This window comes from Erithacus rubecula, assembly GCF_903797595.1.
Source record: "Erithacus rubecula genome assembly, chromosome: 1".
In the NCBI taxonomy this organism is placed as follows: domain Eukaryota; kingdom Metazoa; phylum Chordata; class Aves; order Passeriformes; family Muscicapidae; genus Erithacus; species Erithacus rubecula.
Genome location: NC_136658.1, coordinates 68885242 through 68900850, shown reverse-complemented (window position 1 = coordinate 68900850; position 15609 = coordinate 68885242).

The window sequence follows — 15609 nt, the reverse complement described above, 5'->3', positions numbered from 1 at the left end:
CCTGCCAGCACTGGGACAAACTGAGCACGCTGCAGGGGAAGGAAGATGCCTCTTCACCCTGTCACCAAACCTGCCAAGCACAAAATTCCCTGAAGATCTTAGACACCCCAAGTGTGACTTGGGGAGCATTTTTGTGTTTGAATCCAAACCCATGTGTCCTTTGGGCCCAGACTGGGGAAGCCTTCTGCTGATGTAGTCCACAGTCACTACTGAGGCTTCTTGGTGACCCCTGAGCATTGCACAGACCTTCTCTAGGTGAATATGTAATCCAAGTACAAATCTGTAATACACAATAGAATACACCATACACAATAAAATACACAATTACAGTACTTCAGGGCTGGAAACCTTGCTTGGGTAACTGTAACCCCACATGAGCATTGACAAAGGTTGCTCAGAGAAGCTGTGAATGCTCCATCCCTAGAAGTGTTTAAGGACAGGTTGGATGGATTCCTGAGCATCTTGATCTAGTGAAAATGTCCATGTCCACAGCAGGGAGGGGATGGAACTAAATTGTCCTTAAGGTCCCTTCCAACCCAAATCATTACACAATTCTTTGATTTTATGGTTTTTGGAGCTGTGCTGTTATCAGTTGAAGGATGAGCTAAGCTTGGAGTAGCACAATATGATCCTTATGAAACAGGAGCAGAAGGACTGCTACTTGGGATTATCACACAATCATCAAATTGTTTAGCTTGGAAAAGATGCCCAAGATCATCATGTCTAATTGTTAACCCAACATTGCCAAGTCCACCACTAATCCAGGTCTGTAAGTGCCACATGTACACATCTTTTAAATACTTCCAGGAATGATGACTCAACCACTTCTCTGGTCAGCCTGTTCTAATGCCTGACCACTCTTCCCTGAAGAAATTTTCCTAATATCCAATCTAAAGCTCCCCTGACCATTTCCTTTTGTCTTGTTACTTGGGAGACCAACCCCCACCTGGCTCACTGATGCAACAAATTTCAGGCAGCTGTAGAGAGTGATATGAGCTTCCCTGAGCCTCCTTTTCTCCAGGCTAAACATCCTCAGCTCCCTCAGCTGCCCCTCACCAGGCCTGTGCTCCAGACCCTTCCCAGCTCCACTGCCCCTCTCTGGACTGGCTCCAGCCCCTCAGAGTCCCTGTAGTGAGGGGCCCAGAGCTGAGCACAGGATTCAAAGTGTGTCCCACCACTGCTGAGTACAGGGACACAATCCCTGTCCAGGTCCTTCTGGACACACTATGGCTGGTACATGCCAGGATACCACTGGCCTTCTTGGATTAGGTGCCTCTTCCTTTTTTCATAGTAAGTGGAATGAGGGCAGCTTGCTCTGAGCATACAACTTCAGCTGATGGCTTGCACCTGGACACAAAGTGCTGTTTAGGTTGTATTTTGTTGATATTATTTAAGCTACACCTGAAAATATCTTGAAGTGGGAGATTTAAACAGAGAAAAACATGTAACTTTGGGTCTCAGTGGATGCTTTGAATATTTTATAAACTGCCTAGGTTTGTTTGCAACTCTTTAGACATGATGTTTCAGCTTCTTGGAAAGGGATCTGAGGATAAAGCCCCAGGATCTGCTCTGGTAACAACATAATTTTTTCTTTATTTCAGAAGATGGATTTGTCAGTGAGAAAGAAGACACTGTTGTGATTAAGCTGGTAAGATTTGGCTTAAGACCTTGGACTCTGTTTCAGTTCTGCTGGAGGCTTTATTTTTAACATCAAGAACATCAAATTTTTGTGCCCTGGTCCTCTAGTCATACATGAGATGTCCTTTAACTACTGGTTCTCATCTACCCAAACATTCCTTAGTGATTGTATCTCAATGTGTTTCATAGATGTCTTTCCTCTTGGCAGGAACTTTTAAACCCCTCCCACAGAGCAACAATAAAATAGAAGCAGACCATGGGCAGCCTGAAAAGGGAGGTTATGAAGCTGAAGTCCATATTCTACCAAGGGTGGTGGACAAAAATGTACAATATATCATAAGACCCTCTCTGTTTCTGTTTTCTGACTACCTCTGTCTCAGTCTGACATCCCTGTGGGTAATTTCTTGCTCCTAAGAACCACCCGGTTGATAAAAAAAGAAATTAGTTAGCAAGATTGCATGCAATTGTCTTTTGGAAGGGAGTTGCTGAATAGCTCCACATCTGAGTACACATTCCAGATTAAGCATAAATCTGGCTACATTAGGAAAAAGATAAAATTGGTAAAATCCTTTACCTTGGAATTGCCCTTTCTCTCTGAGACTTCATGAACAAAACTTGTGACTGTCTGCTTCAGGTAACTTTTTGCAGCCCTAAACCAGCCAGCTCACATCCTAGTGATGGCAGCACAGGGGACTTGTGGAGATTTGGAGAAATCATGTGGGGATACTGGCTGTCACAAGCACCCTGCTCCCAGAGACTATGCTTTGTTTGAACCTGGGCTGCCTGGTTTCAAAGTAAGGTGGCTGCTTTTGTAAAGGTTTTAATTTCATAATTTTCACCAGCATGTCTCAGTGATGGCTGCAAGGACCTTTCCTGGTTTGCTGGTGACCAGTGCTCTTCATGTGGCTCCCCATCTGTACCCACTGGACACACCACAATTGGCCAAACATCCCAAGGGTACCAGTGAGTTTCATTTGAACAGCATTTCCAGCCTTCTAAAAAGTATAAGGTGAAGACCCATCCTCACTGGACCTTTTGTACCCTCCCCACAGAGCTCCCTTTGAAGGGCACTCTCAGAGCAAGGCTCTACCCACTAATGAACATTCCAGGTAGCTCCTAGAGTAGCTGGTATGTGGCTAAATAAAAGATTGGAGTGCAAGCACTGGATTGAATGGTTTTTATGAGATTTAACTCTGTTGATTTCCACCATTCTCTGGTTGCTGAATGAAGTAACAATGATCAGTGCAGGACTAAAGTATTCTCTTCACAACAGTCTACCAGTAAACTAGTTTGATTATTTATAGTAACACTGGAAAAAAATTGCTTTCCTTAATATGATTTATTTTTTTTTCTCCTGGAAGTTAGCAGAAAGAAAAGAACAAGAGCACTCAAAACTGTTTGTAAATTTAAAAATCATAAAACAAACAAACAAAACCTAAAAAAATTCAAATATCAGCTGAAGTCGATTAAGCAGATGTAGATTTCAAACCACAATAAAAAATAATCAACACTATTTCTGCTAACAGGAGATATTTTGAAGGCCCATTTTGCATCAGTTCAGAATTATGTACTGAAGTAAAAATTGCATTACATGAAAGAGCTCATTTACAGGTTTGGCAGAATAGGTTGACTGAGCTCAGTCTCATCTGGGGCTTTTCTAAATGTATCCATTGTGAAGGGAATGCCTTTTGTGTGGAGCATTAGTATCTCCAAACTATTCCTCGCTTCTAAATTTCTTTAAGCAAGGTGGTTGTAGGACTACTGAAAGTTATATTTTCTGTATTTCTTTTTCCTAAAACCTGCAGCCCAAATATTTCTTCAAGTATATCCTGCAATGTCTTTGAAAGTCATGCATCAACTTAAACCATAAAGCTATAAAATCATAGAATGATTTAGGTGGAAGAGTCCTTAAAGATAATTTAGTTTCAACTCCCCTGCCATGGGCAGGGACATATTCCACAGGAACAGGTTGCTTAAGCCCCATCCAACCTGATTCAAGACATGTGCAAAGAGCTAGTTCTGACTTTAAGTCAGATTTTATTCCAAATGGTTGTGAAAATCTTCATGGGAGCAAGGAGAGTAGGATACCATGCCACAGCAATCCCTGCACAGAGCACTAAGTGAGTAAATCTTGCATGTACCTGGTCTGTCCTGGACCACTGCTTATTTGGGTTTTTATATCTCTCTAAAAACTTTTTCTGCTTGGCTGATTATCTGATTAACCAAATTATAATTTTCCCTTTTCAATTTGGAAGAATAAGATATATTCCCCTTTGAAAGATGAATTCTGGGCAAACTGGTGTTTTATATCCAGCAGAGAATATAATCTCATGTGCAGTGATTATCTCTTCAAGTGAATTGCACAGTTAGTTCCATTAGGAAACTGTCTTTACTGTTCACTTCTCTGGACTGCTGCTGCTTACATGACACACTTGTAAAGTTACAGGATTACATTAGAGGATTTGTCTTAGTTTATGGCTGTGCTGCTCTTATGTTAATTATCTTAATGGCAATGCATTCTTACATTTCTTGGTTTTCATATACAACAACCATTTTTTGCATCTGATATTCTTGCTTCGTGTTTTTCTCCCCTGTTTGCATCTCCTTTTTGGGGTTTATGCCAACATAATGACATGCCATTGAAATCAGAGCCAGGACTCCTTAGCTCTAGTAATTGCCACCTTGCTCTGTCCTGGGGGAGATAGAGCATCACTCCTTTTCCTACTGCCAGACAAGCTTTTCATTAGTGTAGCCATCCACAGCATTGACAAATCCTCTTGGAGCAGTGGGCTGCTACTGTGCCCACCTAGAGGGTAGGGATGGTCTTCTCTCAGCCAGTGGATCTCCTCCCTCTCCTCTCCCTGAATCACAGGAATTCACAGATGTAACAGCCAATGCAAGCTGCCAATGTACATTTGAAAATCTCCCTTGTTATGATTTACTTATGGCTTCTTTCCATGTCCAATTAGAAAAATATTTTCTCTCAAATACCACTCAGATTTATCTTGTTTCTCTTTCTCCACAGTTTTCAGGACTCTTTTCCTCATTGTAACCTGTTAACTGTCTCCTTCTTTCTCCCTGCTCTCTGGGTATCCCTCCTTGCACTAAACCATAACTGTGCTTGCCTCATGTTTGCATCTCACCTCTTGCAGGGATGAAAAATAAAATTAAGAAGAAGGATACATGACTGTTGAGAGACTCCACATCCAATGTCCCAGAGAATACCCATTTGTGGCATCAATGCCATTTGGAGTAAAATATGTGCTGTGGGAGGCAGATCTGGGGACCTTGTTACTTGTCATGCTGCAGATTTACTGAAAATCATTTCAGGATTGTGATGTACCTTTATTATCTCCGCTTTGTTCATGCTACTAAATATTTCTTTTATTCTGATTGAAGTTTATTTAACACCCTTTAGTTAAAAGGGATTTTTACCACTCAATTATGACAAAGGAAAAGCACTGGTTTTATTTTTTTTGTTGAAACATGGCATAGCTAGATTGTCTTTATCATTAGCAACAGATGGTTAATTCTTCCTTCTCTTTAAGACCACCAGGGATGGGAAAGCAGTTATTTTTGGGCACTGACAATATTCCTTTCTCTTTGGCTGCTGGGGTTAAAGGTCAGAGTTTGCTTTTGATTTCTGATTGTTGTGTATCATTGCTCTTCTTCCACCACTGCTAGCTTTTCTCCTGACAGATATTAGGGCTACAGGACAGCAAAGAGCTTGTTCTGCTTTCTTAAACCTCAGTGAGCCATGAAAATGACTCTGCAATAATCTGTGGATGCCAAGGTGTTTCAAGATCCAATCTGAATTTCTCCACTGACAGAAGAGCTGCCCTGTATGGTTTGTCATTGCACTGGATCAAGGGTAAGGCTTTCTAGGGCTAATTGGCTCTGCAAAGAGCTTCTGATGTTTTCTGTTAGGAAAATGGCATTTGAAGACTTATGCCATTAACTAGAAGATAAAATGGAGATAAATGACCTATTTTCTAAGACAATTAGATTCAGTTTTGGCATCTACATATATTTCTGTCATACAAGCAAATTCATTTACATAAAAATAAAGCACTTTGTCAAAGATGATGCCACCATTTCAGACTGGAGTCCAATAAAGAGAGGCTGCTTGTGGCAAAGCATCTCTGTCATGGGCTTGGCTAGTCCTGCCTACCTGTACTCTTGGAGAGGAGAGGTCAGACCCTGAAAGAAAAGAAATAGGTTTGCTTCCACAAATGCTAATTGATCTGTGGGCTGGCTTTGGGTTTGTTTTAATTTCTTTTTCCCCCACATACTCTGGTCTAGGTCTAGATCTTTACTACAGGATTTTCAGAGGCAGAATGTGATAATTTAATCTGGATAAGAGGCATTTTGAGCCTTAGGGTGGATGCTGTCCCTTATAGAGGCTAATCCTGGTAAGAAGGTGTGTGTTTGTACAAGGCCCTTCCTTTGCCTCCCCTCCTCAGTCTCCACCTTAGTGGATTCTATTCCCACAAGCATTGGCCACCACTGTCACATGCCTTGTGATATAAGAGTTTTAGAAGTTCAAAGCATGTACAGGATGGCACAAGAAATGCAGGATCTGAATCTGGAGTTTCTTGGAGTTCCTTGAATCTTGGAGGGGCAGCTTTGTTTCATGTGCTGAAATAGAGGTGGTGGATTCACATCTGGGACCTTCAAAAAATGTGCTGGAATAGTGTGAAACTTAGTCTGGAGCTAACCCATTCTTTAGTCTGTTATTGCAGGTGAAATTACCCTAGAGACACATCATCTGATCTGCCATGGCCCTCATCCACCCAATCATATGCCTCACTTTTGCCCAATTAGTATCTTTCCTCAATCAGGTTTCTTCTTTGAAGCTAATAGAGCTACTCATATCTCCAAGTTAGGCATACACATTCAAATATCTTGCTTAATTAGAGACTGTGATTCCTTATATTGGCCAAGATCTAGTGGAAAGATTTCATTAACAATGAAGTCAAAGTTGCATATTTCCAATTCCTTTCATTATCTCACCAGGGAGCATTTGTAGAGTTAATTAATGAAATTATTATCTCAAATCAGCTTTCATAGTGCTTGAGAATTTTAAAAGTATCACAGTTGTAAGTACAACAAGAGACCAACTCTGTTAGTATAGCCAAACCTTCTGAATTTATAGATTAGATTATAGAGAATTTAATTTGAGAATCTGACATCCTCTAAAGAGTTTCACAGGTCTTTTTCTGCAAGATATTGTCTCCCTTATGCATCTATTTTAGAGCTGGGGTTTTGCACTTCTTTTCTAGCAAGTTCATTTTTATCCTTAAGGGCACATTGTATTTTTAAATTTCTGAATCTTTCTTACACTTCCAAAAATGGCATAAGCCTCTTAGGGAGAAATATGCTCTTTATTTTGAATTGTCAGAATGAGTAAATAATATGTCCTGGTGTTATAAGTTATGTCTGCAGGTGTATAAACCCCTGAACTGGAGAAACAGACACATTTTTAACATAGTGAAGAGAGGAGAGACTGCTTAATCTCCTTCATCTTCCTTCTCAGGCCTTGAAAATTTCTGTGCCTCTGCATATTCAGGGATTGAAATTGTGTTATACAACCAGTCCTGTGCAAAGCTGAAAATGTTACCTAATGTTTGCTCTCAACAAGCTGGTATGGAGCATTCTGGTAGTTGTCACTTGTGGATTTCTGATCAAGTTCTTTGCCTGTGAAATTACAGATGAGTGAGGCAAACCCTGCTCCCAGCATTGCTTCCCTTAAAGTAATCTATTGAAGTTTAAAATGCTTAACTTTTTTCTTTTCTTTTTTTTTTTTTTTTTTTTTCAACTCTGAAGTGCATTTGTAGCGTAGATGTACTAAAAAAAAATAAATCACAGAACAAGAAGAAATCCATACCTTTAGCTTATTGGGAGTGAGACTAAAGTAGTACACCATGTTAGATTCTTGGTTATCTATGAGGGAAAAAAAAATCCCAGACAGTATTGGCTGGCTGAATCTTCCCAGAACAGGATGAATTTTTGCTATATAGCTGGATTGACTGATGATGGAATGGCCAATATTTGATGTGGTGCTGCTGTCATCAGCACTGAAATAAAACAAAGCAATAAGGAACAGGGCCAGCACTCAAACAGCTGAGCAACATTTGTAAAGGTAATTCTACAGCTTTACAGTTGCTGAGAAAACATGTGCTTTGATGTGTTAAATTAGCATGTAAACTCAAAGCCAAAGGTTTAAAACGTTCAGCATTTCTAAATGGTTTTATGGTATTTAGTACATGGAAATGACCTTCGAAGGAATACCAAGAGCATAATTGGAACTGAACAGACCTATTTTTGAGTAGAAAACATACCTAATGGTGGTGTTTTCTCCCTGCCTTGTGTCACATAGGCAAGCCCAGTGATGGCAGATGCTCTCTGCTATCCCAGGATAAGATGGAAGATCCAGCACTGTGGCTGGGCAAGGCTGCCATGCCTGCCTGTGCCCCTGGGCAAGAGCTCAGCTGTGGGTGTGTGCAGGGCAGGCATGGCCTGTGGGGCCAGCTGCTTATTCAGGTCTAGTCTGGAAGTGATTTTTGTGAGCTGCAGGCTTCCTCTGAAGGAATCCTGGGGCTCTGGACATACGTGGAGGAGTGGAAAGAGGTGTGTGCATGGACACCATAGCGCATTGTTGGCGCATTGCTGCATTCTTGGCTTGCCTAGAGAGTTTTTACATGGCTGGTTTTTGTTGGAATAGTTCAGCAAACTTACTGTTGATACTTTCTGATAAAACAGTTCTCACGAGCCTCAGTTCAGCCAGGCATTTCAAGAAATTGTTGAAATCTAAATCCTTTAGAAAGGCATTGGTACATTGATGAAATCAGCAGCTGTAAACATGTACTTAATGCTTAAATAACCAAATCCTGTGTTGTGGTGCAGCACATTGTAAAATATCTCCATGTGAGACATGTGCCCAGACATGGGTATGCAATGCTTCCTTAGATGCCCTTGAGCAGCCAAGAGACAATTTCAAAAAATACCTTCAGAAGGCTGCACCCATCAGCAGCCAGAGGCCCAGGGGTGGATGCTTGAAATGCATGTGTGATTTCTCAGCTCCTTGCATAATCACAGTGGTGTAAACTTAAATGGATTGTAAAGTGGGTTGAAAGTGGATTGTAAAGAGAAAAGTATACTTTGAGGGTACGTTTTTGTGTTGCCAGTTCTTAAGATACTTTTTAGATATATTTGTCAATGTAGATCTCGATCTTATAACCCCCTGAAACCTTCCCACCTTCCTTTGTGATGCTGCAGTGCCACCCCATAAGCTACCCTGGGAATCTGTTACCATTTTTTAGCAATGTTACTTCTCTTTGTAATAAAAGAAAATGTCTGCACCTGCCTATTCTGCCAAGAAGCCTGTAAAAACTCAGGAAATTCAAGAGAGGGACAGCACTATGAATTGATTTGACAAAGACAACTCTTACAGAGGGAAGAAAGGCCTTGCTACTTCTGAATTATAAGGACTTTTAATTCTGCTTTATTTTGGGAGAGAAGTGGTGGAGGGAGATTGCCATATCACTGGTGAATAGAGGCATTCACACAAGCAAATAAACACTGAAGGTCTTCAGTGACTGATTTCAATCAGTAGTGATTAAAGTCAAGAGAGAGACAGTGTGACAACAGGAATGGCTGCTCACGCTTTCCTAAAGTTCAAGGTTTCTAGAATTTACAGTGTTTTAAGCACTTCTAGGTCAATTACATAAAAATGGACAATGCTTGCAAGGTTGTGTAAGATGCTTGTTGTCAAAACAAAGGAAGAGGGTGAAGACTCATCACTCAACTGCAGCAAAAGTCAGCTTTGAAAGGCTTTGCCCTTGTGCTGGAAGCCCTGTGTGCTGGCTGCTTTCTTCAAGAGCTGTAGTATGGTTTGGATTGGAAAGGGTCTTTAAAGATCCTCTCATCTAGAGAAGTGATGATTCCACCTTGCTCTCTGTTTGGTAGAGCCCCTGCTGTTGACAGCAGAGGTACTGTGAACAGCTCAGGCAGGTCACTTGTCTGGGGAAGTCTGAACTTCTGAACCCAGTGCTGGTGATTCACCATCATTTGGCATCCAGAGCCATAATTGGAGTAGAAATAAAAAAACCCAGTGCTCAGCAAAGGTTGTTTAAACAGCCACTGGAATATCAAATAAATATGGTGAAATATTTTCTTGCTAAAATATTTTCTTGCTAAAATCGTTTGCAGTAATTGCATATTTTATCTTAACAGCTAGTTGTGTTTGTTACCTGTCTGATTTTTTTATTCAGACCTAAACTGTAGCAGCTTATTTAAAGCAGCATTTATTATTTTTCCTGTGAAGGTTGCATAAATGAGTGTCAATAGGAGCAGGATGGAAATGAATCAATTTGTAATTACAATAGCATTAAAGATGTTTTGCTAGTGTCTGAATGGAAAACATTTCCCATGAAAAATTAATTCCACCCACTTGAAAGAGGAAGTCAAAGTTGTGCTTTAGTCTCTGCTTTTTAAAAATAGCTGATAGTCAGCTTTTTATTTTATTTTATTTTTATATTTTAGCTTTTCTGTGGAAATGAAAGGCAATGTTCTTTCTTCAAAATAGAATTATTTAAAGAAACAAGAATAAAGTCTGTGTTAGGAAAATTTAATAGCAGACTTCTGGAAAATTTAGCTTGAACTGCAAAGCACTGGTAAATAATTTTAATTGGTGAATGAGCCTGGAAAGAATTTCTCAAGCAAACAAAGGGCAAATGAAGTACTCACAGGTATTTTGAGCTGTTGTCCAAGCCTTGTCTACAAATCTGTACTTTGTGTCCTGCAGACATAGGATATTCTACTCCTTTGTGTGTTACAAACCCAGACCTGTGTATTTTTTTTCAGAGTTGCTCTCTTCATTGGTGGCTGAGTACCTTGTCCTCTTCAGAGGAAGAAAAGATGTTTGAAGATAGAATCTAGTTCAAAGAACAAAATATATTAATTATAACATTTAATTAAATGACTTAAATTTAAGAATGAAAATATCTTTAAAAATTAGTTGTCCTAGGTGTGTGAAGATTGAGTCTGATTCAGCACAAATGAAGGAAAACTGATTTTTTTTCCCCTGAGATTTCCAACTGAAAACAAAAAACATTTTGAGGACCAGCTCTCAGTCAGTTTTTGTTGTCACTGACAAAATTGCAGGTAGAGAGGAACACAATAGGCATATCAGAAATGAGAAGCTACCGATCAGCTGAGGACCTTGAAACTCTGGAGTTCATGAATGTCTTTCTAATGTATTTTCACTGAAATGCTATCTGAAGCATTCCCACTGAAGAGTAGAAGAGAACCAGATTGTCCTTTTTGCAGGAGTTTGCAAAATGCTAAAATTTATTTTTAACTAAAACTGCCAGTTTCCCACAAAAATAGCTAAGAAATATTTGGAAATTTTTTTGTGTGCTTCAGTTTAGTGGTAACATTAAAATGCTTAGAGTAACTTTTGCTTTTTAATACCATGACATTGCAAAACCAGATGTCATTTCAAGTTGAAAATTCAAACCTGGTCTGAAGTGGTTTGAAAAGTATTGAAAGAACTTGATTGGCAGAATGTCCTGAGAGGACTGACTTTCTTTCTTTTCTCTTTTTTGCCAAACAAAATTTCACTGCAAGTGATATGTGCCTACATAAAGGTTCTGGTTTGTCAAAATATTTTCTTTTCCTTGTAAAACCTTTGTAAGAAAAAAAAGTTTGACTGGTACCAGTCTTCAAGACTTGTTGATGAGCAAAACTTTAGGTGCTTACATCTCATATAACCACTGCATAATGCATGATTTAAAGAAGATCAGATTTGACAGTTTTTTTAAGACTGACAGAATGAACTGCAGAGATAATAGGCTTGGCCCGAAAATTCTAGTTGTTTTAACATACTGTGTGCCTGTAATGTCCTTCCTTTGCCATTTCAGATGCTTCTGGCCAGACAGAAGTCATGACTGTATTGCTAAAATTTCTCAGCTTACAGTACAGTGTAATATTTCAAAAATGAGCCTATGCAACTTCATTTGTGCCCACATGAATTTACACGAAAAGCTACATTTGGAGAATTTTTCCTGCTTTAGCTGTGTTTTGACAGCTGAGTACCACAGATTCATCAGCAGCAGCCTGTGTCCAGATCACTGCTGAAAGCAGCATGCCCTTTGTATGTGTATGGGACCGAGGAAAAGTTACTGGAAAACAATAGGAATGGAAGAAAAGAAGGTACTTACACAAATGTACATTTGAAGTGAAATTCTCGAATATGTACTTGTCCTTGCCCAAATACTGGCTCCTGTTCCCTGGGTAGCTGTTGTTACCCTTGGGTAAAGTGCATAGAGGGAAGAACAGAGAGGCTGTGGCACAAACTGACAAGTGGTGAGGTTTGTGAAAGGATCAAAAAAGGTTGCATGATCCAGGTGGAAAGAGACAAGCAGAGCAGTTGCATGGAGCAAGTTGGTACTCTCAGTTCCACACTGGGGTCCAGAAAAGGACACTACACAGGTCACTAAACAGGAGAAAAAGGAGGATCTAGTGAATCACAGAATCACTTAAATTGGAAAAGACCTCTAAGAGGTCCATTAAGCCGGCACTGCCAAGTCCACCACTAAACCATGTCCCTAAGCACTATATCTAAATAAAGCAATTTAAAGGCCATACAGACACTAATTTGGTGATATGAATTAGCTAATATGGATTAGCCAAGAACAAGTAATGTTAAAATATTTATATGGCTGATTAAGGGGAATTTAAAGGTTCAATATATCTTCACCTGAGCAGGACTGTCTTGCATAAGCAAGTAATGGAATGGTCTAGATAAAATAATGATGAGTGGGGTGAATAATTGCATTAAATTTGCTTTAAAACCTGTTAAGAATAATTCCATCTGAAATTAGTGGTGCATTTCAAGTGGAGTCTTGCAGACCTCTGTCTGTTTTACTCAGTACAGACAATTTCTCAGAAGATGGAATCTGACAAATGCTTATAATCTTCTTAAAATAAACAAAAAAATTAGTAAGAATTGGAAGTACTTTGATGGGCCAGATTTAATTTAAAATAATCTAGATATTTTGGAGAAGTGATCCAAAGTCAACAAGAGGGAGTTCAACCAAGGCAAGAGCAAAGAACTGTGGTTAAGAAAGAAAAAAGTAAAAGGCTGCTATCAAATGAGAAATATCTGCCAGTGCAGCTGTACTGTGAAAAAGCTTTTGAGAGTTGGAGTGAAGTAGAAGCTGGATCCTTTCTGGGAATGTGTTACAAAAAGTGTAATGTGCAAAGCACATGGAAATAAATGTATGTCTCTTTACTGTGCTGGTGAGACCTCAACTGCAGTACTGGTACCAAAAGTACCAGTAAAGTAGAATGAGAATACTTAGGAAACATACAGAAAATAGTAGTGAGAATGCTAAAAACTTTGGGTTGTATAAGAAAACCCTGAACAAATGATCCTTTTTTTAGAAAAGAAGGTCATTGAGCAGCAATCACAACCTTTTCCAACATTTAAACTGATTGATACAACACAGAGTGGTGATCATTATTCTCTGTAACTGGACTGTAGTGTAGGAATTAACCAGCTTACCCAGCAAAAACAACATAAACATTTGAACTGAGAAAGGTCACTTTGGGAATTTCTTAGATTACTGTCTTAGGACAGTATTACAGATGGTCCAGGCCAGTGCCTATTAGAGAGGTTTTCCTGGAATGAGGAAATGAGCTATGAGGGAGCAAAGGAAAGTGTTGAGTGAATTTACTTACAGAGCATCACACAACCCTGAATTTGTTGATTAACATTACCTCTAGGTGATTCTTTCTTCAGAAATAAATTTACAAAGATATGTCAGCTGCCTTCTTACCACACACAGGCTGATGGACTGGGCAGCAGAAGGTGCCTGCAGGTGAAAACCTTGGTACACAATGTCTCAATACACCTGCTGCTTTGGGGGCACAAAGACATCAGTGGGCACTGTTCTTGCCTGCCTGTCTCTGAATGGGCACAGTCTCTATGAGAGCAATTGCTCTGTCTATGCAAATTCTACATTTTAACTGGGATAGAAAGTAATCTTTGCAAATATCCTCAGCTAAAGATAACCAGGAATGGAATAAGAATCTCAGTCTCAAAATCAGCAAACTGGCGTTGTGGGTTGCTAGCTGGAGAAACACATTCTTTGTCTGGTACATTCTTACATCCAGTGCTGAACTGCTTCATCCTCACCCTTTCAAAAATGTAGAACAATTTAATTTTCTTTGGCAATGCATGGGGATGCCCCAGATACCTGGGGGTATTAGGTTTAAAGAGTAATAATGAGAGGTAATAGTGGCAGAGAGTTGGTTTCCAAGTTTTCAAGGCCTGAGGCTAGGACTTGATGGCAAAAACTTAGCTGCAGCCCTTCCTTGTGTGAAACCTGATGTTTCTCTGTTGCCTGGGGGTAGGACAAAGCCTTGCCCAAAGTAACACCAGAAACTGGGCTCATTAAGCTTGGGATCAAGCCAAAGTTCAGTACTCTGGGGTATAACTGTCTTACATATTGATTCAGTGACACCATGTGAATTATTGTTATTGTCAGGCAGCAGAGTAAATCAATTTTGAGGCAAAAGAATTGCAAGCTCGTAAATCTGAGATGTCCTAATAACACAGTCTTCAAGGAAAGTGAATAGAAGTGAGTTCCTTTTCTTTGAGGTTGACTGTGAATAGCCATAAAATCTCTTAGCATATGTCCTGGATTTATGAACAGAGAATATGAACTTGTCCTGCTCTGACTTACACCATATTTCATTTGAGAGCAGGATGGGATTTAACCAGATAAATCAATGAGTAGTGCCTCTGATCTTTGCCAATGTACAGGTCTTTCTGTACTATGGTTGTAATCCTATGATCTGCTGCTGAAAACTTTTGTGTTCTTTTCTGCTATACAGGACCAGGACTGAGTAGCTGAATCTTGGCTTTGTACGTTTTCATCAAGAGGACATTCCTAAGGGAAAAGCTAGTCTCTTAAAATTAAGTAACTTTCAATGCTAGACCTGTACTTTTCACATTTGCTGTAGGTCTCATTCCAGAACAATAAACTAAGATCAGTTTAATGTTCAGTGGTAAAATAGAAATGTTCCCTTCGTCATCAGGGAGACTTTGAATCTGGTCCTTGGCAGGGCTTTTTTTAAGTATAGAAAATTATCACTCGGTTATTTACACTGTACTGTATCATAAATCAATTTGATGGACAAGCTGCTGTGTGAATATGTACTACAGAAATACTGAATACAAGTGAGGTCAGAGGCTACAGCAAAACAAAGTAAGACCTGAAGGCATACTGGGAAAAAAGATTGCTTCTTGCTTTAATGCAAAATTTTACGGGTTTCTGTTGAACAGTGATTGTTATGTGCTATTTCCAACATTTAGAACAGGTAAAGAATACCTTTATAACTGAACTTTGGTAAATTCTTTGTTTCAACTGTTGAAATTGCCATCAGACAGAAATATTTTTCCAAGGAATAACTTAAAAATCGTCTATAACCTTGGTACTCCTTGATACTTTGCAGACAAACATTTTCACTGCAGAATTGCCTTTAGATTGTAAAGACACACAAATTTATGATAACACAGGTTCTGCTGAATGGAAAATCCAGTGATATCATAGGAAGCCATATAATTTTTGCAGCAGGCTCTGTGATACAGTCTTACAGTTCTTAATTACACTTCCACAAAGACAAAGACATTTTTTAAAATTAGCAGATCCCACCCGAGAAAACTCTTCTGCATGTGCAGAAGCAGAACAGAAACACACTCAGGAGAGTACTGACGTGTACTTTGAGCTAAGTTGGTGTCTTGGCAATACCTACTTCAGTGGGACATGAGGTAAAGCTTGATGCTAGGAAAGTGACATAAGAACATTTTCAATATATATGTTTTGATGTGGGACTTATGGAATTACCTCAGGATTTGATTTTATGTGAGGCCTGTCATTTTGAGAGAGCTGAGAAGAGCGT